The following is a 25,584-nucleotide window of genomic DNA, read 5'->3' as shown; positions in this document are numbered from 1 at the left end:
TTTTGCAAAAAATTTGAAGAGAACTTTTATCCAGGACAGAATATATCCGTCGATGAGGGCATGATACCGTGGCGCGGACGACTCAATTTCAAAGTATACAATCCAAGCAAAATGACTAAATACGGTTTACTTGTTAGAATGGCGTGTGATGCTGTTACCGGTTACATATCGAGCTTCAAATTATATTCCGGTACGGGACAAAAAATAGAGAAAACTGTAATGGATTTGTTGAAAAACTACTTCAATAAGTGGCATCACGTATATATGGACTTAATTTTATATAAAATTAGGTTATGCGGAACAATTAGGATACATCGGGGTTTACCAGAATTCTTGAAAAAAGTTAAATTAAAAGTGATGGAAAGCATATTTGCTCGTCAGGGTAATATATTGCTGCAGTTCTATAAAACTAATAAAAAAAGGGGCATTAGAATGATATCAACTATTCATAATGCAGATATTTGTGATACCGGGAAAAAGGATAAAAATGGTGATGCAATCTTGAAGCCAAAATGCATTATTGACTACAACCAGTATATGAAAGGGGTCGACCGCGCGGACCAATACCTGAGTTATTATCCCATTTATAGAAAAACAAAAAGGTGGGCCGAGAAAGTTTCGTTGTATTTCATAAATTGTGCATTCGGAAATTAAATTACCACGACTTTTTAATTAAATTAGGAACTGAGTGGATTAAAACTACTAATGATAGTGATCCTACTACATCTCGCGTCGTTCGTTCCAATCCAGTGGAAAGATTAACTGGAGGAATAAAACATCAATTAGTTAAAATATCGGAAATAAAAAAGGGTGCACGAAGGGATTGCCATGTTTGCTATGCTAATAAAATTAGAAAACCTACTTATTTTATGTGTAAGACATGTAAAATACCATTACATGTAGGTGATTGCTTTAATAATTATCATACAAAGGAAAAATATTAAATTTGTTTATAATTAATATTGAAAAATATTAAATTTTTGTTGTTTTTTGTTTTATGTTAACTTTTTCGTGAATTTAATAAAGTTCTTTAAAATTAATTCTTCAAAAATACTGCCGGCCCCTGGCGACGTTTGACTGCGTAGATGTGCGGTCGTTAAAGTGTTAACAGTACCAAGACAAGGTAAATTCTCAGAAATTTCTTGGAATTCAACGAACCAATGGATGATGTCATTCTACCAAATCACGACAAAACTCGCTGAAGCCTACCACAATCAAAGCCGTTATCTGTATCCGATGGAAGACCACATTTCGAAATGTACCAGTAGAAAAGAGCATCCTATATAGCAACGATAAAAATAGCATCTATAGAATACGATATAATAGAGAAGTAAAATTCGCCCCAGGAGTTCATTCGCATTAACTTGATTAATTATATCAAAGATAATAGATTTTTGAATATTCCAACTATTTAAATTATTGTCCTAAATAAAATATAATGTTTTTAATAATCTATGAGGTTCACAAAATTCGAAAATGTCAAAATTACTTAAAAAATATTGTCATTCTGAAACTAGTATCGAACGCATTTCCGAAACTCGATCAAGCCCAAATTATGCAAATAACTTCATCATAGTTCTGTTTAAACCAATAACACTACTATGAAAAACCTCAGAAATAAGTTTATTAATTGCATTAACTCTGCAATGCTATAAATGCTTGAGTTTGCTCGAAAAGATTCGACGCACCTACTTTTTAACTTTGCAGCTTACTTAATAGACAACAACAAGGTTTTGTCCTCGCAAAAGTTGCTACAACTAGACAATCTGCATTATCAATTTCATCGAATGAATGTTCCAACTTGATCATTTTAAACATGGATTTTTATAAATCTAGAGTATTTGATTTAATCGTGTCAGAATAGGTAGCAGCCAGTAAATTGATCAACGAACTCAAGAAAGCAATATCTCTAGTGGCAGTAGGATTTCAACGTAGAAATCAATCCTCTGAAGCTGTATTGCTTGTTATCCAAATATGGATGCAAGTTTTTAATTAATGGAAGGCAACAGCATATAATGACGAGTAAATAAAAATTACCGATCCAGATTTCAAGTTTGCTTCTACATGACTCATAACCATGCATTATGCAAATGGCAGATAATTTCAAAAGATTGCCGAACGATAAAAATGTATTTAAGATGATAAGAAACGATTAGAACAAAAAACTAATAAAGAAACTTCGTAGATAATGTCGACTGTTAATAAGTGGAAAGATGAAGCCACAAAACACTAGGCATTCAATATTATTGCTTGATTTATTGACATACATAATTTTTAGTTAAGTGTGCTAACATTTTGTCCGACTGTATTTCCATAAAAATTCTCTTTTTTTAAATAAAATTGTTTACACTTGCGAAATGCAATTTTATTTCATTTGTGTATGTTTATAGTGGTATTTTGCAAATTTATATAGAAACAGTATTTTAGTTGTAATGTTACATAAATGAAAATTACATTAGTTTTAAAGTATGTTATCTTTTTGTTAGATACTGTATTATCCCGAAATGAAAACTAGAGAGCATAATCGGAGACTTGAGACCAAGCATCCACATATTCGACACTTTCCTATCTTTATTTGAAAAACGATTCTATGAATATTGATTTGTTTTTGTTCTGGAACAATGTAGTTACGTGTTGATAATTAAGTGGTATTTTTATTTGTCGGACAAATTCTCGACTAATAAAATTATTTATTTCAAACACATCGAATAAAGATACTTATTTTATTAGGACCCTCCAATATTGCATAAAGATGAAGAAGTATCTTTTGTTCGTAACGTTTCTATAATTTATTATCTAAATAATGTACAACTCTGCTAGGTTGTCATTTGTTTCGCAATTACAAGATGCAAATGAATTTCAGCATAAATTATACTGCAAAAATATCGTACAGTATTTATGATGAAATAGTTGAAAATGTTAAATGCTAGATGTTTTTAATCGAGTAGTACATATATTTAATCGATCCAAAAGTTTCAGTCATATTACTACGAGATCGATTAATATTGTATAAAAAAATAATGCACCGTCAGACATAATAAAATTCGTTTATTAGAAGTAAGTTAAAAAGATTAAATATTTTAATTATGGAAAAAATTATAACTTAAATTACATTGCACAGCTACTGCAGTAACTCGAAATTTTATATTATTTTCACGATTCCCTTAGTTTCGTTAATATCATTTATTCCAAGTAGACTAACAAATATACGATCAAACCCTACTAGAAAATCTGAAAAATTTGGAACATTGATTGCAATAGATCACACACACACACACACACATGTTGTTGAGGAACAGTCTTCTCTCTATTCCTGTGAAAAAGAAACATCAAATATTTTGCTTCCTCATTATTTTGGACCACAATTTTCAACAAAGAGAAGTAGACGAAATTCTGTAATGTATCAGAAAGGGTCTAGGTCTAGGTTTATTTAAAAATGGTTTCATGAAAAAGAAACAAAATACGTCGAGATATGCTGTGCAATGCTTCGAAATTCTTGTTTACGATAGCAATGGTAAAAAAATGCGTGCTGCAGCATAGTTTCAGGACAGTTCTCCCATCCTTGACAGCAATTACAGGGAATACTATCTTATGGCACCCTCGAGTGGCTTTCTCGTTTAGGGTCTCCGACGATAAGAATCAAGCCGTCAGAGGAATGATTAACAGACGACTCGAGACAATAGATACGAACATGTGTACGCTAGAGGCGAGCAGGACAAGGATGACCTGCAACGTCGAGATCCCATCGAATTAGGAAAGGACGAAAGAAATATTATAGTATATGCTTCTGATAGAATTGTTCGGTACCTATGAACCGAAGCATATACATTCGGATAAACGATGGAATAAACAATGCTCAAAAATTAGTTTTGCCTATATCTTTATCCGAAATATATTTAAAACATTAAGAACTTAATTTTGGAAAAAATTGAGAAAGAGCAATACTTATGAAAAAAATTAGCCTCATCGGCGCTCGTGTGAAACGAGGACTTCAATATCCAATCTCCGAACGGCTACATCATATCCCTCTGACTCATCCGATAACTTGTGAACAACAACATCGTATAACCTGACTCACCTATGACTCCGAACTTCAGACGACCACATCTCATCCCCTTGACTCAGCTTCCGACCTTTGCACCCAAACCCCTGTATAAAAGCCCTAGGAAACTAAATAAAGATACTCATTTTCACCCAGAAGCTCGTTGCGTTAACTTCGTCGAACTTATTAGCGTACGCGTACCATATAAGTATCGTTTTCTAGTGTTGTGTTAATTTGTGTTGTGTCCCATGACACTCGCACAGCGTTCAAAAGATTCGTATCTCGCTCGCACCATCAACCAACGACGTTGTAATCATAACGAAGATTTTGTATATCACGCATATCATAGTTTTATATCTTGAATTTCGTGTTCCTAGTTAAATAATCGTTTCTTTAAATGTAAAACCGTTTAATACTGCATAATATACTTATTAAGTGGACAATATCATACTTAACAAAGTTAAGTATGGAGAAAATGTCGAAAGTTTGGTTTTTATTTTTTATAACATTGTTTCACACCCACAAAAAGTCTGGCAAAGATTGCTGACAACATCAGAGATTGCTGCTTTTGACAATATCCTCCGATAGAATTGAAATGGCGAAGACAAGATTTGTCATTTCCGAAAAATTTGCAACTTTCCGATTTGTTTTTTCGTTCTTGAAAAATCTGAAAAAATTCTGTAACATGTGACCTGTTATTCAAAATGGATCAAATCTTTTTCAAAATTTTAAAATGCCATCGTTCATCAGTTGGTAAATATAAACAAAACTTTGAAACTGTTTTAAATAATTATATTTAATTACATATTTTGAGGTTAGCAATCTGTTGTTAAGAAGTTAAAAAATTTTAGGTTAAATCACTGCATACTACGTCGACGTATTTTTCGTCTGCTCTCTAATGCGGCTCGGTTTGCACCGAATGACGTGTTTATGATTAATCGATTAATTTAATCATTTTCCAGTTATTTTACTTTATTATTAATAAAAATATTGATACAATTTCGACAAACGCAAAAGTAGACAGCAAATAAAGAATGGATATAATTATAATGCAATGCGACACTTCTTTATTTCTTATTTTTTCTTAACGGTAATTGTAAGATTTTTCCCACTGTAATTGTGACGCGTTTTTGTGATTAAATTAAGATCAAATACAATATAATTTTTGTAAGATTATATCTTACAAAATTACAAATTTTATAAAAAAACTATATAAATATACTTTTCATATTAATACTTACTTAATTTTTTTTATTCCAACCAATAAAACGACAACATAAACATTTTTGTTTTTGTAATTTATGGTAAAAAATTAGTATTGAGATGAGCCGATTTATACATATTATGTTTGTTCTTATTTTAACCAGAAAAATCTTACAAACACATGTATGCAAATTTTATTTAAAAATAAACAAAAAGAAGGATGTTTCATCTTTGCATTATGTATTTTGTACCTGTTGTCCCATATTCAAGCCCGGATTAGATTACGATCCATGTGACTCGTTCGACTTTGAATTTTTTCGGCATGTCAAGGGGAGCCCCAAACCCCCCTCAGTAGTAAGTGAAAAACTACCTAGAACTACCATGCACTTATGCAAACAAAAATTACGTGTTCTAAGCAAAATGACCTATGCAAACGTAGTAAGTGGTACCACTCAAGAAGGAATTGAACGAATTTTCAAGAAACCAATCACATTTCAAGATAGGCGTATACAATCCTGTATGAGTGGAGAGTGTTCACAGTCGCGATAACGTGGGAATGATTGGCCTCGAATGTATTTAGAATGTTGATTCAATTACGAATTATATATATATATATATATATAATTCGTAATTGAATCAACATTCTAAATACATTCTAAATACAGAATTATATATATATATATAATTCGTAATTGAATCAACATTCTAAATACATTCGAGGCCAATCATATATATATATATATATATATATATATATATATATATATATATATATATATATACTTCGAATACGCCCATCCCAATCCTACAAATACTCTGGCGGACAAAATGATAAGGAACCTCAAGATTTTTGAGTATGAACATCTATTTGTTCATATACATGGAAAATGAATACACGACAAAATATGGTAGCAATTTTGACGTAATACATGAAGAAATTAAATAAATCGTTCGATTCATTTGTTATTTATGCAAAAAAGTGAAATTTTGTGTGGACGAAATGATAAGGTACTTTAAATATGAAACAAAAATGCTTTGACGTTGTCCCCGTTTTGACCGGTGGTCAAGCTGGAAAATAAGGCCAACTCCGGGATTTTACAGGCTCCTAGACAGACCACCCGACATAATGCACGATATTCGGGAATTCGATTCGTGACGCAGGAAAATTCGTTCGGGTAGAGTGCCAGGCGAGCCCACCTGAGACGCATTCGATCAGCCTATCTTTCGGACATCCGATCCCTTTTACCTGCGCTATCATGTACGCCGTTATAATTGTACATGCATTCGATCACGTACGCCACAATGACAAAAGGTATAAAGAGTAATAAAACAGTCGTTCATTGGTAATCAAGCATAATAAATTTCTTACCTTACTTATTAGCTCTGTATTATTACGCCACGGCTAACATACATAAATTACTGAATAAAACCGCGCAAGTAACATGCAAATACGAGGCATAATTCGCTGATCACAGCACAATACACGTGTGCCAATAATTAGGCCAGTATCCTCCCCCTCCCCTATATGTACTTCGTTTATGCTAAAGTAGCGACTACCATTTGGGACCAATTGTTTTTTTCCACCTTGTGCCATCCACGTAGACCGAGAATTTTTCTCATCAAGTATACTTAAAACCATTTATTTGTTGATCGCGTCTGCGATTCTGTAATAAAGACTCGACGTGTTTACATATATTTAATCGTTTATTTAGGTTCAACCATTCCGACTAACAGTCTCCCATTCTGGGATAGTTCCAGCCCCGAACAGAAATGAATAACACATGGAAGGGATGAAGCTGGGTTATGTTAGAGGAGGAGGAAACACAAATTTTTTGAAAAGATGATTATTTATTGTATAATAAGGATGACGAAGAATTATGACAGAGGAAGAAAATTGTAACTTTGTTTTTAAAAATTCATTATTTAATTATTTATTTTTATTGGGATTATGGCTTGGATTATTTATTTACTGTACAAAGTTTTACTAAAACTTTTATTATAATTTTTATTTTAAAGAAGATATATGTACGTTATGCACGAACGACTGATCGCCCAATTTCAACTAACAGACCGCGACTGAATATCGTCCGCGTATATACCTTTTTGATGTGATCCTCTCCACCAATTAAAGACGGTCATTTATTGCGTTTTACATTGTATGCTACCGCTGGTGTGCTCTAACCACACCGGCGATAATGGGTGTGTATCGCGGTGTGTATTTATAAGTTACAGTTTATATTACCGCCTGTGCGCGCTTAAGAAACCGGCGCAATGAAATCTGATAATTTCGAACTTCATTCCCAAGTAAAGTATAAATTAATTTTTGTCCGAGGCTACAGTTACTTTTTCAACAATTTTAGATTACAACTATTACTACTACTACTACTATTGGTTGTCCTTTTAATAAATATATGTACTATTAACTCTGAATACACTGGGTAATGATATAATGAGTAAAAGAAAAGTGATAATAATAGAGTACATCTATATCGGCCATGAATTGAATTTTGATGAAATCGAATCGATTATGAATTGGGTACGAGGTGTGAAATCCAATCGAATAAAAAAATGGATCGTGTGCTACGAATTAGTTCGCGGTCAATTAGTATAACAACAATCCACCACCGTCCCTGATAGATCCGCATTTTTTAAAAATTGCTACGCAATACATCGTTCATTTCTAGCACATGTTTATATATTTTGCATGTTTGTATTTTTTCAGAAGTAAACAAGCTGTAGGAACAAAAATGATGCGCAACGCAGGAGTCGACGAAATGAAGATTATGCAAGAAATGCTCGAAAAATCTCAAACCCATATTCATTGCCAGAAAGCATTTCATCATCGAGGCAGGGATGCAGAAGAAATCACGTGCACGATCCATCATCGCCGAAGGATTCAACATTGTGGACTTACGGTCCGTGGTCGAACAAGCTTAGTGATAGGATATTACTCACGAACGTTTGCGTGTTCCACCGGTTTAAGGAGCTCAGGATTAACAACAACAATGTGCGTCCCGACATTTCACCGGGACGTTCGAGCGACTCAAATGAGTTGCGAGCTAAGATATCTTGACGCAGTATTGGAACCTAATACTTTAGAAGAGACATTGACAATTAAACAATATCAAGACCATACGATTCGTGGATTAAGAAATAGATTGGAAACAAGCGAGAAAAAACATTATGAATTAAGGGACGGTTAGTTTATAGGAAAATAGAAAAATTAATAATGATAAATTGTTATTTTACGTACCCGCGTGTTTAGAAAATAATATTATTAGGCTAATGACAATTATATAAATATATATAAATATATATAAATTAAATAATATATAAGTATATATAGATTATTAGGCTCATGACAATTTGGGGCATGTAGGTATTGACAAAGTCATCGATGACATAAGACAAATATACTGGTTTCCGGAAATGCGACAAAAGATTAAACAATATATTAACAATTGTTTGAAATGTATTGAATTTTAGCTAATTAGTGGTAGACAGGAGAGGTTTTTGCATAGTTTATCTAAAGGTGACCTACCATTTCAGACAATTCATGTGGATCATTACGGAGAAGTGTGGAAAAGGTTTTATATATGTTTTGGCAGTAGTGGATGGGTTTATACCAAATTCGTTAGACTGTTTGCTTGTAGATCGACAAGATCTGAAGAAGTGATTCGAAATTTGACAGAGTTTGAAATGAAGCATTGTGTCAGATTGTTCGAAAACTAAAACGATACCGCATTGTGAATAAGTTTAAGTTTGTGTGTGTTTGTATGCGTATTTGTTGCATTCCGTAAGACTTATTTTTATTATTTCTTATTTACGTTTTGTGTAATATGAATTGTATATTTTTTAAGATCTAACTCTTGGAAATAAAGTTGTGATTCTTTGGTGACCATGGATGTTCATTCTACAGTTCAGGATTGGCCGAACTGTAGAATGAATCGTGTTAGCTGTTTGATGCGATCGATAAGAAGATTGTTTAATACATTACGATGTTTATTCGAGCCGAGCCTTTGTGAAATAAACAATTTAAAACTTCGACTCAGAATAATAAATTTGCCGATTCATTTCCTACAGTATCATGATACAAATGTCGAGCGATCAGATCTGGGATGAGATCCTGACTACAGGAATCCTTCCCAACTCCCCAATAGTTCAAGAAACCGAGCCAACAACAAAACTATATCAGTCACCTCCTACGAAAATGCCAAACGAGAATACGCCCCAAACAAGGACCAAGCCATAATACTGCATGCTGTAGATGGTATTACCGTCAGGGACTATGCATTAGCCATAGGAAAGATAATAGGCCCCAGATATATCAAATACATATCGAGAATTTCAAACGGTAGGGTATGCACATACCTAGATAACAAAGAAACTGTCAGCAACATAACAGCAATATTTAAATCAATTACCATCAGCAACATAAATATTGAAATTCGTCCTATGATTTCGCCGACCCAACGTATCGAGCTGTCAAATGTAGCATCGATCATTCCAAATTCAGTAATTGAAAATGCATTTAGAACCAATAACATCAAACTCTGCTCAAGAATAACCGACCTGAGAGCAGAGATATCTGACCCTGAATTTGTGCAGCTTCAGACGTCAAGTATACGTCGATATCGAAGTCCTGAACAAATTTAGAAGCACATTCTTAATTAATTTTGACGATACCCTACACAGAATTTGTGCCTCTACTGACAAACAGATTTGCTTATTATACAAAAGAATATGCGCAATAAATAAACAAAAAATTTATGTTTCTACTAACTATAAGAAGTGCTTTATTATATGAGAAAACTATTGATTCAATAATACTATCATAAATAATAAAAGAGAGTAATAATTTTTATAATAATATCGTGTCCGAATATTAATGCGAGTCACTGTACTTGAAAGCAGTAATCACAGACCCAGATTTTGCAAACATATTAAGTTTCAGAAGAAGACAAGTCTACAAACTTGTTTATAACAAGTCTCTGAATATTCACCACTTCAGAGAAACAGATCTGCTTCAATTGTAATCAATCAAGCTATAAGCAATGTCCTAACAACACAAACACGAACGAAAACGGTTCCCAAACCGATCCGAATATAAATCCCCTCCCCCCGCATTAACGTATCAATCATCAATGATATATTCATATCGGTCAACGTATTGTCGAATATCAAGAAGGCAGGACAAATACAATGGAAATAGAGACAGAAAAATCCAACACAAACAAAACGGAGAATAAGAGACCGCTATCTATAACATCAGAAGAAAGCCATATCAACCCAATAAAATTAGCGACTTGAATTTCAAGATCTCTGCTCCAATAACATTAAAAAAAGATTAATCAAACGAACAGAACCACCCTTTTGCAACACGTGCAACCAAACTATGTCGACCAACCACGTCCTTTTCGAATGCAGAAAATACGAAATATCAAGACAAAAATACATGATACTACTCGTCGTAAAATTCCTAAAGGAAACCAACATCTACCAAGAAATAAAAACAAGAAACAGGACAATAAACCGTCGCTAATGACATGAAGGTCGATGCGACGTTAAACCTGAAAAAAAGATTCTTGGTCTTTTCCACAACAGTTTTCTTGTACAAATTCGTTGTATATTACCATCGCTTATCAAAAATGAATATCACGAGCCAGGCTCGCGAACGAGAGTTAGTCGCGATTCTTATAATTGTTGTTACAAAGCAGTTTAGTTATTAAAATTTAAGAAATCCCTACAAAATGCAAAATACGAAAGTGTTAGATAAAAGCAATGATAACGAATCCAGTGATAGTAACGTGTTTGCGCCAATCACAAAGCGTGTAAGGCGTATGATTATAGTTGGGAGTAGTGAAGAGAAAGGTACGACCATCATGGATTTGCCAGAAAGTAAAAAACACACCAATAGTTTGGAAGTATTCTGAACATCATGGAATAAAAGCGTCTATTTTAAATAATTTAAGCGAGAATCCAACAATGTTAGACCTATTTTTTATTACATTTCATAACAAGTTTCGGGAAATGCTGACACTTGGTATCCTGTTATCTTAGATGAAATAAAGGCCCATTATGCACTGTGAATTTTGATGGGTCAAGTGAAAAAAATCAAATATTTAACTGTATTGAACTAGAAGAGCTGTAGTAGAAACGCCAATTTTTAGACAAACGATGCCTTTTAAGAGATTTCGGTAAATTTCGAGATTTTTACATTTCTCTGATAATGAAACTGCTGATAGTAATGACCGACTTCGAAAGATAAAAGCTATCATCAACCTTTGGAATGAAAAATTTAAAGAAATTTACACACCCAATGAATATGTCAGTATAGACGAATCCTTAATGAAATATAAAGAGCGTTTAGCGTACAAACAATTCAATCCATCCAAAAGAGCCTGATTTGCATTAAAAATTTACAAATTGTACGAGGCAAGTACCGGTTTCTGTCACGGATTTAAAATATATACTGGCCAGTACAAAATTGATCGAAATGATAGTGCGTTAGAGAACGTTGTGATAGAGCTGTCAAAATGTATAATAAACAAGGAATATACTTTGTCTCTGGACAACTGGTACTCTTCACCAAAACTTTTTTTAAAAATTACATCAGAAAAAGACTAACGTAATCGAGACAGTGCGCAAGAACAGGAAAAATATGCCAAACGCCAATCAAAAGCATATTTTGAAGAAAGGAGAATGTATATGAAGATGTTGCAATAATTTGATAGCTGTGAGGTGGAAGGACAAGCGCGACGTGTATATGATATCAATGAAACACGAAACTGCAGAGATGGTCGAGTAATCAAACAAAGAATTACAGAAAGTAATGAAGCCTAAATGTATCCTGAAATATAACAAGGTTATGGGTGCAGTTGATCATCAAGATCAGATGTTTGCCTGTTTCCGAATCATGAAAAAAGTCATCGAAGGATACCGAAAACTTTTCTTTTGCATGTCAGATATGGCTCTGTTCAATACCTACATTATGCATAAAGCTATTCACAGTTGAAAAAGGGAGACTTATGTTGATTACGGTATAAATATAGCAGAAGCAATTTTACAAATTGTCGAATTACCGGACTACAAAATGCGTGGAAAATCTAGATCAGTTGAAACACCTCTTCGACTCCAAGCTCATACATAAACATAAAATTTGAAGCGAAACGAAGTGAGAATGCGCGAAAGGTAAAGTAGCTTCTGCCGGAATGTTTTAAGAAGTATCATACCGTGGAGGATTTTTAGAGTTGTACGTATTTTCTTATTAGATATTCATTCAAGGTAAACATTTTTTATGATTGATTTTTTTTTGTTTATAATATGCTATGTAACAAAAAAAATGATTTCTGAGGGTGAAAAAATAATGTACGTAAAATTTCAAAGCGACTGGATAACGGTAACCCGTGTCGCATCGGGTTCAAAAATTTGAAATTTCTATTATGTACGTTAATTTTAATATAAATGTGTACCACTGTTTTAGAGGCGGTACTAAATATTTTTTATAATGAAAATGTAATCTTACATGTATATAATATTATCGTGACTTAATTTAAAATTATACGTTATAATAAAATTAATTGAAATATCTTATAAAATGTTACATACTGGTCAATATACGGCTTTTATTCAGATTGATTTGCTGGCATCTGGATGACGTCACCGATAATCTTCTAATACTTGTAAAATAAATTGTTTATTATATTCATTTTTCGTTAATAAGCTATTACATTCCGTGATAAACTTCAAGCCTCGTCTTACACTGTCATTAACTAATTTTAAATTCCTTACATATTATATAAAGATTATTATATAAAAATGCTCATTCCATTCAATCAGACACGAGAAAGCTTGAACGTGATTAACTAGACATTATAAGTACGATTATAGGAGAACGATGCACCCCGATACATGTCACACAATTTTTATTAGGCTCTCAGGAGGAAGAAAGAAGAAACGTAAATGAAGAAACGAAAGAACTTCAAGAAGAACCGCAAGATATGATTTTTCACAGTAACGAAATTGTGAACAGAAATTACGTATTCTAATCAAAAGAATAACATTTGAAACTGCACACGCTCCGACGAACTCTCCTCACTTTCTTTCATTTCTCAAGGCCCATACCCAATAATGACAATCACATTCACATTCTCCCTGTTTTTTATTATGTTGACTTATATGTCTAGTCATGTTTGGAATAATAGAAAATGTTACCTTTTATCTTTTGTAATAAACTTGTTCCGTTCCGTAGGACCTCCCGTAGACCGCTTTCGCGAAGGTTTATGGCGCGGACAAGCGAGGTTCATCTAAAGAGACGGAAACCTTTTTTCCATCTGCCGATCATCTGTGCAGTGTCTTCCGTCTTCTTAATGACCGCGAGGCGTCGTAAACCCGAAAGGCCCGGAAAACAACCCCGTCATAAAACTTAAGAATTGCTTTATCATGGCTTTAATATCTGATAAAACAACTGCTAACCAATACTTTTTTAAATTGTCTCGCATAGTTAAAATGTAGCGATTTCCATTGATTGTTTTTGGAAGTAGTCCAAATGTGTCGATGGCAAGTTCGTCAAAAGGTTCCAGAGATGTGTCCGTAATAATCACGGGTTGACGGGTTTTGTTCTGATAAGTGAACGAACGAATTCTTGTGAATCTTTTCTCATTTCGGGGCAGTCATATTTTTCTTTTAACCCTTTCGGTACGGAGGACCTGGCCGCGGTTATACATTCGTGGAACGAGGAAGTTTTTCGCAAGAGTGGTTGCACTGTCCGACAGCGTAAACCGCGAAAACATGTTTTGCGGCATTCATAGAGATCTCGAGCGTGATTGACACTAAACTTTTCATTCGGACCGCGACATCGGTTACTGACGCGGAATTTAACGTGTTTGAAAAACATTTCAAAAATGTTTATACTGCTTTGTCGTAACCTAAACCAATTCTCGGCAGAAAACCGAGATTTCGACGGTATCTTATCTCGCGGAACAGACGGAAGGACAGACAAAACAGGCATGGCGCTTAACGTTTTAAAATCATATCTTTTTCTTTACAGTACATTAATTAAAGCAAATGGCATTGATATAAATAATATGATCCAATATTACAAAATTAAAATAAATAACAAAATTAATAGTGTAACATAATAAATAATAAAAAACTAATAATGAAATATAATCAACGACAAAATTAATAGTGTAACTTGGTGTGATAGTTTTCGAAACAAGGGGAAACGCGCAAGTCCACATTACATTGTTCGCACTGATACTTGGATTCACGTCTCACACCACCAGCCGCACATACAACACATCTTCGTTTTCGATCTTTTTTCCCCGACTGATATATCGAAGGAAAATATCCCCCTGTGAGCCTTGTGGGATAATTACTTCCTGACTTGCTGCACCGATGATATTCATGATTCTTGTGTGTTATTTTTCTAATATTTCCTTAATCAACTGAAGGTGAAATTTCGCCATTGAGATTTGTTTTTTTGTGGTGTGCTTATATAGGCAGTATGCGTTCCACACGCAAATGTCGATCAAGTGGAAAAAGTATTTGCGATACCACTTTAAACTTTTGCGAGTTGCATCGATAGTAATTATCACCATATCTGATTTATCGATTGTACCCATTGAAGAGTTATAATCTATTACGCATTTGGGCTTTAGAATAATTTCATTTTTTCTTGACTTCTTAGGTACTTCTGCAAATTCTGCGGTATGGATAGTGAAAAGCATATAAAATTTCTTTCTATCAAACCATTTCATTGCAAACAGATTTTCAGATGAGCGGAACACTGCCTCTCCTTTTTTCAATTTATCAGTTATTTTAAGCATCTCTTTCCGTCTTCTTTGCACAGTGCCACAAGCGTTTGTACTTTTTTCGTCGGGTAGGTTGAACAATATGGGACTGGAAAACCAGTTATCCAGATAAATACAATAGTATGGCCTTTGTTTAGAGAAGGTTGCAAAAGCGACATTACAATGTTCCCTGGCTTTCCAATATATTGATATTCGGTAGCTACAGTAGTACTAGCCCCACAATAAATGATTATATCTTGGATATAACCCGTCTTGCAGTCACAAAGTAGGAATGATTTTTTGCCAAACCTACTCCTCTTCGAGGGAATATATTGTTTAAACGAGAGACGGCCTTTGTAGAGGAATAGACTTTCGTCTATACATAACCGCTGGTATGGCTGAAATGCATTGATAAGAAGATGTTCGTAGCATTTCCACTACTTCATTTATTTTGTGTAAACGATCGGCAGTGTGGCCGACTATGTCCGCAAAATGCAACATTTTCAATCATGAAAAGTAGCGATCTCTACTCATAATTTTACTGAAAATATCGCTTCGGAGAAACTTATCTTTAGACCAATTTTCATTTAAGGATAACTTTTTGGTTCGCGTCATTAATAACGACGCAGCAATAAAACAATATAATTCATCCGCTTCCATCCCTTCTGAAGCGTTCAAGTGATCTCTTTTGAGCTGTTGACACCGGTAATAGTTTGTTTTTGCACAATAAATTTAACTAAATCTTTAGAAAAAAAGCAGTCTGAAGTAGTCCAAAATTCTCGACGAACGATTTAAATTGTTCCCTACTACTCCCGAATGATGTGGCGTAAAATCATGAATTTTTGGACTAAGCTTCTTTGATGTCCATTTGATGCTAGAAGGAGTATCAATTCGTACTTCAGGCTCTACTGCTTCTTCAGATACCGAGGTGCTAAGTACACGGGCTCGATTGTTCCTCCTTTTGCGAAATGCTAAATTATATTGATTTTCTTCATCAGAATCTCTTTTGGAATCAATGATTTCCTTTATCCATTGTTCTCCTTTCAAGCGTTTTACACTCATCCTGAAGGGAACTAAATTCAAATTGTAAGTTATACATTAAAAAAATTAACGATATAAGCAAACATTCAAATTTGTTTTTCGTAGCTTATCTATATATTATAAAACATATATAATTAAGGCCCGCTGTTGACTGTTACTAATTATATATTATAATGGAACGATTAGAACAGCCGGGAATTTTAAACACAGAATAGTAAAGTAATGTGTACTATAGAGAGTAATCATACCCACATAACTTTCCGTTGGTGCTGTTAACGGTGTCCACATAAAGTGCCCACATAACTTTCCGTGGATGCCGCGAATAGGCGGCGGTAGTACTGAAAGGGTTAATTGATTTAAGGTTTCCGTTACACCCTCGTGACCTGCGATTAATCTACTGCGAGCTTCTTCTATTAATTTTCATCGAATTTCATCTACTGGTGTGACAATGTTATCCGTGTTCGTAGGTTGTGGCAAAACGGGGCTAATATCTGGTTCGTCTCCATCAGTTGAACTGCTGTTCTCCTGGGATTTAGATTCGTAATCAGGTATAGACTAAGTTATACTTGGTTCACTGATCTTGGCAAGTGAGATTATTGGTAGATGTAATGGCGTAGATGAGACTCCTGGGAGATTGTAGATGAGTGGAGTTTGCATCATTGTTTCTTCTAATCTTGGCTTCGCTGTTATCACAGTTTCATCTATTGAATTGCGTTTGCAAAAGATGCTTGGGTCGTCGATGTGGTTATTTCGCTATTTGGACGTTTGGCTCTCATTGAGAGTGTGGGTTGTGGATGACTTAAATGAATTTAATGCTGTCTTAAATTCCCACGTTTTCGACGTTATGTTCGACGTTTTTTTCCTGTGGCAGAATAATTATTCTTGAGCGAATTTAAAGTATGTGGAAGATAAGCTATGAAAAATATGTCAGGAATGTTCTTCGTATGTCACACTTCCAGTGAGCATTTTCTATGACTTTAATCAACTTTCTACTTGACATTATTAAAACCCCAGAATAACTATGAGAAGAAAATGAAATAAAACATTTGTCTACAAACTCCTATTAAAATTTGGACGAAACACGCCTAAGTATTCTCCATGTTTTTTATTATGTTGACTTATATGACTAGACATTTTCGGAATAATAGAGAATGTTACTTTTCATCTTTTGTAATACACTGGTTTATATACACTTGACTAAACCAATTTCACACTAACCGATGATATTCCAAAAAGGATTTCATAATTTTGGTATTTTAAATTATGTTGTACACATAATAAATCTCATAGGTGTACTTTAAAAGTAGCTGAGAAAATTCTTTTTAATGATAATATAATAATTTAAATCTCTGTAGTTTCGGGAAAATACTCTTTATATTATACTATGTTGTAATGCCACATAGTGTTTGTTTTCATTAGTTTTATTTAATCTGATCTTATTTTTAGTAATAAATATTTAGCGTTATTTATGAAACTTACATTTGTAGGATAGCAATGCATAAATGCCATCTGAAAACGTGATCATTTTTTTATATCATTATACTCGAGGTAGGAAAGTTAATTCTTAATTATATCAATTCGTAATGAGACTTAATTCTGTTTGTACTATGCACAGTATTGAACTATAAGAATTATACATATATATGTTTGAATTGTTCAAACGAACACGGTAACATATAGTGTATTTGTTTGTATGATAATAAGTTTGCTCGAAAAAATTTGAACGCAAATTGTTATATTAAGTTTAATGTACAATTCATAACTCCTACTATCGTATAGTTTAAAGCTAACGAGAAGACTTTTGCGACGAACATGCTTGCACTGTTTATAGTCATCTCCTCGTCAAATCTGAATAGTGCATATAGCGGCTTGAGTACGAATCATGCATAATTAAAGTGTGGATAGTAAAGTATTATTATACTACTTTCATGCTTACTATAGCGAAGACAACCTGCAAAATTGACATCACTATTTTCATCACTTTTTTAAATCGTGGGTTTAAACATCAATGTAGAATATTATCAGAATCTGAATCATAATGTTTTATGTGAAATATTATATAATAGAATGAACCATCTACATCTCACAGTTGTATGTATTTACGTAACCGAAGGATGAAGTTTTGGAAATATGTAGTACCCGGGAAGGCTCATAAAGTGCAGAAATAAGTTTAATGTTCGACAATTTCCAAAATTACTAGTTTGTTATTCTTCTCAAATTTCCAAATATGTTGCAAATGTATCTTTTCGTTGGGAAGGATGAATTGGAGGAAGGATTGGAAGCATGAATTGGATAGTGGACTGTATGGTAAAAAAACGCTGGTGTAATAATGCTAAATATGTTTTAACCAATAAGATTCGTACAGAGGAGGTTATAGATGATATACAATAGAATGATGAAATGTGATGATGTGTCGTGAAGGTCATGAATGATACGATTAAGCGATCAATTTATGGCTATAAAGCTGTATCGAAATTTGCAAGCGCAATCGATTGTAGCGAAGCTAGGCTGCAAGCGCAAAAGTATTACAAGCGTAATGTGAATTGCGCGCACAAGAGCAGAGAAGAATTACAAGCGTAACTGTATGTATCTACGTAACAGTAGCTGATAACTGAGATGACAAATGAAAACTAGCCACGGTCGCGGTGTAAGGGCCTATTTATTTCGTTGTGAATATTGAAAACTAAGCAGCACTGAATGTTCGTTACAGTGCACGAGGGCAATGTCCTAACGAACAACGTTACATGGGAAACGACGGAAAATAAATAATGGTCGCGCTAGAATTCTTATGCATCGATCCAAGTGATACCAGTAAAGAGAAGGTAATCGACTGGCGATCTAAAATTGATCGATTTGATTTTAGACACACGGGGCTATTTGTTTCAGCGTACTGGATCTGTATTGGAAAATTTATAGTTGGGTCGGGTTGTTGCTTGACAAATTTCCAATATTCGGAATCAGCAACGGAATCGCCAACATCTAATTTCACCACAAATGAAGAGTTGCATTAAATGGAACATTCAGATTGAGAATACTCCATTTTTTATTACTGCAGAGCTGTGCATTCTTGGCAGTTTGCAGGAGATTTCTTGTACTCTACGCGCCCGAAATAACTAAATGTGTTTCTGTAATGGTTATAATATATGGAGGAAGAAAAGCAGTACAACACCCACTCTTATGTTATTCATCGAAACCAAATTATTCAAAATGCATTAATGATACTACTGCAGCTTGGTTTCAGTAGTCGAAGACAACTATGGCTGGGCTATTAATTATCTCATATCTTTCGATATTAATTATAGGTAAATATAACCATTTTCACAAAGCATTGTCACAACTATCAACCTCAATTTCCAAAGTATTTCGAAATTTGGTTCTAAAATTTCAAATAGTGTGATATACATAACCAGAAATGTAACCTGCAGTGGATACATTCTCAATAAACCGGCAACAAATATTAATCACATAATGAAAAATACCAAGATTGCACGATTCCTACTAAACATTCAAGTGGAAATATAGAAAGCAGGAATTTGTTTGCTTGAAGATTTACGGCTTTAATCGTCAGCAAAAACCGATTGGATCAATATGGAGATTGAGTGATGCAGTTTTCATGCCAAGATTCACGGCAGTGTTCAGCAGATATCTCGAAGACTGGTTCTTCTGCTTGAGACTTTGTATGGCGCGATTGTGGAAGTAATCAACAAGAAAAGGAAGACTACATTGATCTGAATTTCGATGTACTTTTGGAGCAAGGATTTCAGATTTGATATACCGAACTTTCCTGGATTTGGTTAACAGTCTGAAACATTTACTTCTCGGGGTGAACAGGATCGGAAGTGATTGTGCGAAGTCGTGTATATTATCTATGAATCAAATTGTGCAGTAATGGCACTAAACGTCATGTAGAAGCAAACTTGAAATCTGAATCGGTAATTTTTATTTACACGTCATTATTTGCTGTTGCTTTCCATTAGTTAAAAACTTGCAACCATATTTGTATAACAAGCAATACAGCTTCAGAGGATTGATTGCCTTGCAACTTATTTCTACATTCAAATCCTACTGTCACTAGAGATATTGCTTTCTTGAGTACGTTGATCAATTTACCGTCTGCTTCCGATTCTGACACGATTAAATCAAATACTCTAGATTTATAAAAATCCATGTTTATATGATCAATTTGGAACATTCATTCGATGAAATTGATAATGCAGATTTTCTAGTTGTAGCAAATTTTGCGAGGATATAACCTTGTTGTCTATTAAGTAAGCTAGAGTAGGTATGTCGAATCTTTTCGAGCAAACTCAAGCATTTATAGTATTACAGAGTTAATGCAATTAATAAACTTATTCCTGAGGTTTTTCATAGTAGTGTTATTGGTTTAAATAGGTCTATGATTTATATCGAACAGTATTTATCGCAGTTATTCTTGTGAAATGGAATCGCGTTGTATATTATGTGCTTGAGTACGAACGCTGTGTATTTCGAACCTGCAATTTGGTACTATCACTGATTGTGAGACACTGCATTGGTTTAGGTTGAAGTACGGAAAAGACTCGGTCAGGAAAGTAATTTTTCATTCTTATTGGAGGTTTTGTAAACGTTTTTAAAAAAGACAGAAATGGTAAATGTTTATTGTTTACATAACAGTGCAATAGATTTCTCGCAATATTTTGGGTCGTAACATTCCAATTTCAAAAAATCCTTCTCGCTAACATTGTTTCTATGTGAAATGAAGTTATTTGCATAATTTGGGCTTGATCGAGTTTCGGAAATGCGTTCGAGACTAGTTTCGGAATGACAATATTTTTTAAGTAATTTTGACATTTTCGAATTTTGTGAACCTCATAGATTATTTAAAACATTATATTTTATTTAGGACAGTAATTTAAATAGTTAGAATATTCAAAAATCTTATTTCTCTATAATCAAAAATAATAAATTATCTTTGATATAATTAATCAAGTTAATGCGAATGAACTCCTGGGGCGAATTTTACTTCTCTATTATATCGTATTCTATAGATGCTATTTTTATCGTTGCTATATAGGATGCTCTTTTCTACTCGTACGTTTCGAAATGTGGTTCTGATGTTTTCATGACACTCAACAACTATCTGCTACCATCACGGAAGTTGTCGAGTCGTCTCATCGGATACAGATAACGGCTTTGATTGTGGTAGGCTTCAGCGAGGTTCGTCGTGATTTGGTAGAATGACATCATCCATTGGTTCGTTGAATTCCAAGAAATTTCTGAGAATTTACCTTGTCTTGGTACTGGAATTTTAAAGTCTAATGAACATTCGTTGATACGTAATACATATGTGGCATTATTGTTAATTGTACCGTTATTTGTTAATTAAATTTAGATCTTACATGTGCAATTTTCAATTTGTTAGTGTGTACTATACGTAGATTACCTCCAATTAGTATTTCTATTCGGCAAGATTTCTACAACTTTGTGTGGACTACTATATTGGTTACAAAATTTTCCTATTTTAGACTCTTTCATAAGTTAAATTAAATCTAATGGTTCATAAACTTCTTTAATTTGCAAATTTGAATTTTGTCGTCGTTTTCTATTTAACATTTCATCATGATTTTTAGGACTAGAATTTATTATATCGTTCGTCGATAATTGTTCGACAGGGATTTCAGGTTGTGACGGTGCTTCTTGAGCTTCGGGAGTTGGGATGCGTAGATTATCTTCTCTTTGAAGATAATCAATATTATCGTTTTGATAATCTTGAGAAGACAGATCGACATCGAAAGTTAATGGTTCGCTATTGTGTTCGTCGCGGCCTAAATCATTTTGCGGGATATTTTCGGAGGGAACGTTCTTTACGGCAGACTTTTGAATGTCGTTCGCGCTGAAATTTTCGAGGAACTTTACATCGCGCGCGATTTCTACCCGTTTTGCAACCTTATTTCATATTCGATATCCCTTCGAACATTCGGAATACCCGACGAAAGTCCCCTTTCGCGAACGTGGTTCAAACTTCCCTTTATTCGGATCGTTATTTAGAAAATAGACGTCGCATCCGAAATCGCGAAAGTGTTTAACGACGGGCAGCTTCCCGTAAAGCCTCTCAAAAGGAGATTTTCTGGCTGTAGCTCTTGACGGACATCGATTATGAATATGATTCGCCGTCGATACGGCTTGTGCCCAATAAGATCGCGGTAGACCGGATTGCGCGATTAGACATCTCGCCGTTTCTACTATCGTCCGATTCTACCACTCGGCTACCCCGTTTTGCTGTGGATTGTATGCGACCGATAACCTACGTTTAATCACGTTATCGCTTAAGAATTTATCAAACCGCGAATTTATATACTCCTTCCCATTATCCGATTGTAGGAATTTCATCTTGCGACCGGTCTGATTTTATATATAGTTCTTGAATTCTCGGAACGCATCAAATACTTGGTCCTTTGACCTTATAAACCGAACTTCGCACCACCTAGAATAATCGTCAATGAACGTGACGAAATATCTGTTACCTGCGTGTGAGTGCGTTCGCATGGGGCCGCAGACATCGCTGTGAATTATTTCTAAGACTTCCGTCGCACGCTTCGATTGTTCCGGAAACGGCGTTTGCTAATTAAAACGGCTAATTAAAACATAAATAAATAAGGCAGTAGGTGTGGGGTGAGGAGTTGGGATGGGTGGGTTAGGGTTCGGAGGATCTATTTACAAGGGAACTTAAAACTAATGTTGCTGTTAAGCATTTTGCGCTATTTAAGGATTGTATACAGGTCTTAAGACAATCACTGATAATAACTAATGACCTTTGTTTTTCCGGAACTTAGTCTATTTTTTCACTTTTTACGGGTTCTTCTGCGGAGTTCGTCAATGTGCCTGGCGTCGTTAGCTAGCCAGGAGTAATCTTTGTTTAGTCTATCCCTGTCCATTTTGTCCTTGATAGAGAGTGCTGTTGAGTAGTTGGATTGTTCTCGTATGTATTTGTTGTCGTCTGGATTGATTTTCTTATTAGCGGAGTGTCTATTCCTATGGTAGATTATGGGTAAGTTATGTTGATCTTGGATTATTCCATTATGGTCACAGAAGAGGAACAGCTCTGGGGGTATGTAACCTGAGCTTAACTTGTTGGGGGTCGTCTCTTCTTCCGTTTTCATTGTGTCTATTATTATTTGATTTTTGGTGTGGCCAATCCTGCTGAAGTAATTTCGGGTGAGTTTTAAGTTGAAGCAGTCTATTCTTGGTATATCAGCTTTTGTGTATATTTTAATGTTACTGATTCTTTTGGTGTAATTTGATTCAGCTGTTCTATATCGGCCGAGGCATGTTCTTAAGCATGATCTTTCAAATCTTCTTATTTTTTCTATAATTGTTGGCCCGGTGTTCCAGAATATGGGTGCGGCATACGTTAATATGGGTCTAACTAATAGCTGGTAGCAAATAAGTTTGGCTTTGGTGGAAAGATTTTTGTTGTAGAAAAGTCTAGAGTTAGCTTTGAAGGTTCTTCTGGCTTTGTCCAGTTGCGTAATGTGGTGTTTGTTCAGTCTTAGTAGATGATCCAGTTGTACTCCTAGATATTTTACTAGCTTTTTGGGGGGGATTTCAACAGTTTCGTTAGTGTGAATGTTTTTAGCTGTGATTGTTGCTTTTTCTATCTTTACTACGTTTGAGTATTTGATTTGTTTTACCGGTCTGCGGAAGAATATTAGCTCACTTTTGGTGGGATTAATTTTCAAGTTCCAGTTTTTATAGTAGTCAGTGATGTGGTTTAATGTCATTTGTAGTGAGTTTTTGATTTGTCCTCCGTCCGTGTCAGCTTTGTAGATTATTAAGTCGTCCGCGTAGGCAATCGAGTGTAGTCTGTCTACGGTGTTGAGTCCGAATTCGTTTATAACTTCGCTATTATAAATGTTGAAGAGTATTAGTGATGTTACTGTTCCCTGTTGTAGGCCTTCTGAGATGTTGAATGTGGTGGTAGACATTTTCGTTCCGTCCCATATGCGGAACGTTTTTCCTTTGGTCATATTTGCTATTAGTAGGATTAGTCCTGCTGGAAATTGGTATTTGTCTAGTTTATGAATTAGCCCATTATGCCAAACTGAATCGAATGCTTTTTCAAGGTCTAGCAATATTGCCCCCACTGTCAGTCCGTTGTGTAGGTAATTGTTGAGGTCAGAAGTTAATTTGTGAATTGCGTGTGTGGTAGAAAGTTTATTCTTAAATCCGAATTGGTTATCTGGTATAATATTGTGTTCAAATGTTCGTAGTGAGACTAATGGGTCTGTAGCTTTGTGGCTCTTCTGGGTTTTTACCTTTTTTTAGTATCGGTAGGATTTTAGCTTGTTTCCATCTGTTTGGGTAATAGGCGTGGTTAATTGCATTATTAAAGAGTATCGTGTATTCTATTATGATGGTTGTCGGTAGATTTTTGATGGCTATTGATGGGATGTTGTCCAGCCCTGACGAAGTCTTATTATTTAGCTTTTTGATAATTTCGCTTACTTCACTGCAAGAAATGAAATGATTGGTTTCTTTATCCAGGTGTACTGGCCTGTATGCTGGGTTAGCGTCTGTGAATGTTGTAAAAGTTGCCTTTGTATCTGTCATTCTTTTTGCTATTTTGCTATATTTGTCTGTTGTTTCGTCTGCCAGTCTTTTGGTGGTTGTATTGGTGTTAGTGTATCTTGGTGAATTTATTCTTTCCAGATACTTTCCTATTATCTCGAGTTTAGTAATCGGATCTGTAATGTAAAGTTCGTTGTTGTCGGTCCTGTCTGGTAAACTTTTCGCTACTTCTTTGTTAAATTCGTTTTTGTTAATATCAAGTCTGAGGTTTTCGATGCTAATGTGTTTTTGTGGTCTCAATATCCTGTTAATGGTCGGGAAAAATTCATTGGCGTTCTTGAAGTTATATTTTTAATGATGGAGGCCCAGTATGCGGTTGCAGCTTTAGAGATTTCAATGTGGAGTTTTTTATTGAGTATTTTTATTGTCCGTTTAATTCTGTTCGTCTCTTGTCTGCTGTGCTTGCTCGAGCTTTGGTACCTGATGAAATACAACCTTGATATTAGGCATGATTTTGCCGCGTGTAGTTTTTTAGTGTTATTGCTAATGTATTTTTGACAATAATTTGTATTGCTAGGTTTATTTGTTGAGACTATTCCTTTAATTGTTTTTGTGATAAGCAGTTCGAGGTAGCTGATACCTTCGTCTATTTCATTTATCGCGAGAATCCTATTACCCGGTAGTTTATTTTTTAGGTGCTTATCGGCCCGTTTGGCGAATTTTCGCCAATTAGTTTTTTTATAGTTGAATGAGTGGGGTTTAGGAGGAGTTGGTGTTATTCCTTGGAACAGTGTGGTTGGTTCTATTGCGAATGTTAGTGCATTATGATCGCTATCGTATGGGTTTGTCCTTATTTTGTTGTTGTTGAGGTTCAGTATTTCTAATCTGCTGTCTGTTATGTAGTAATCCAGGAAAGAGTTTGCTTTGGTGTACGTAGGGTTGGCAGCTGCGTAGATT

The sequence above is a fragment of the Megalopta genalis genome, unplaced genomic scaffold, assembly GCF_051020955.1.
Source record: "Megalopta genalis isolate 19385.01 unplaced genomic scaffold, iyMegGena1_principal scaffold0041, whole genome shotgun sequence".
Classification (NCBI taxonomy): Eukaryota; Metazoa; Arthropoda; class Insecta; order Hymenoptera; family Halictidae; genus Megalopta; species Megalopta genalis.
Note: the sequence above shows the minus strand (reverse complement) of the source record.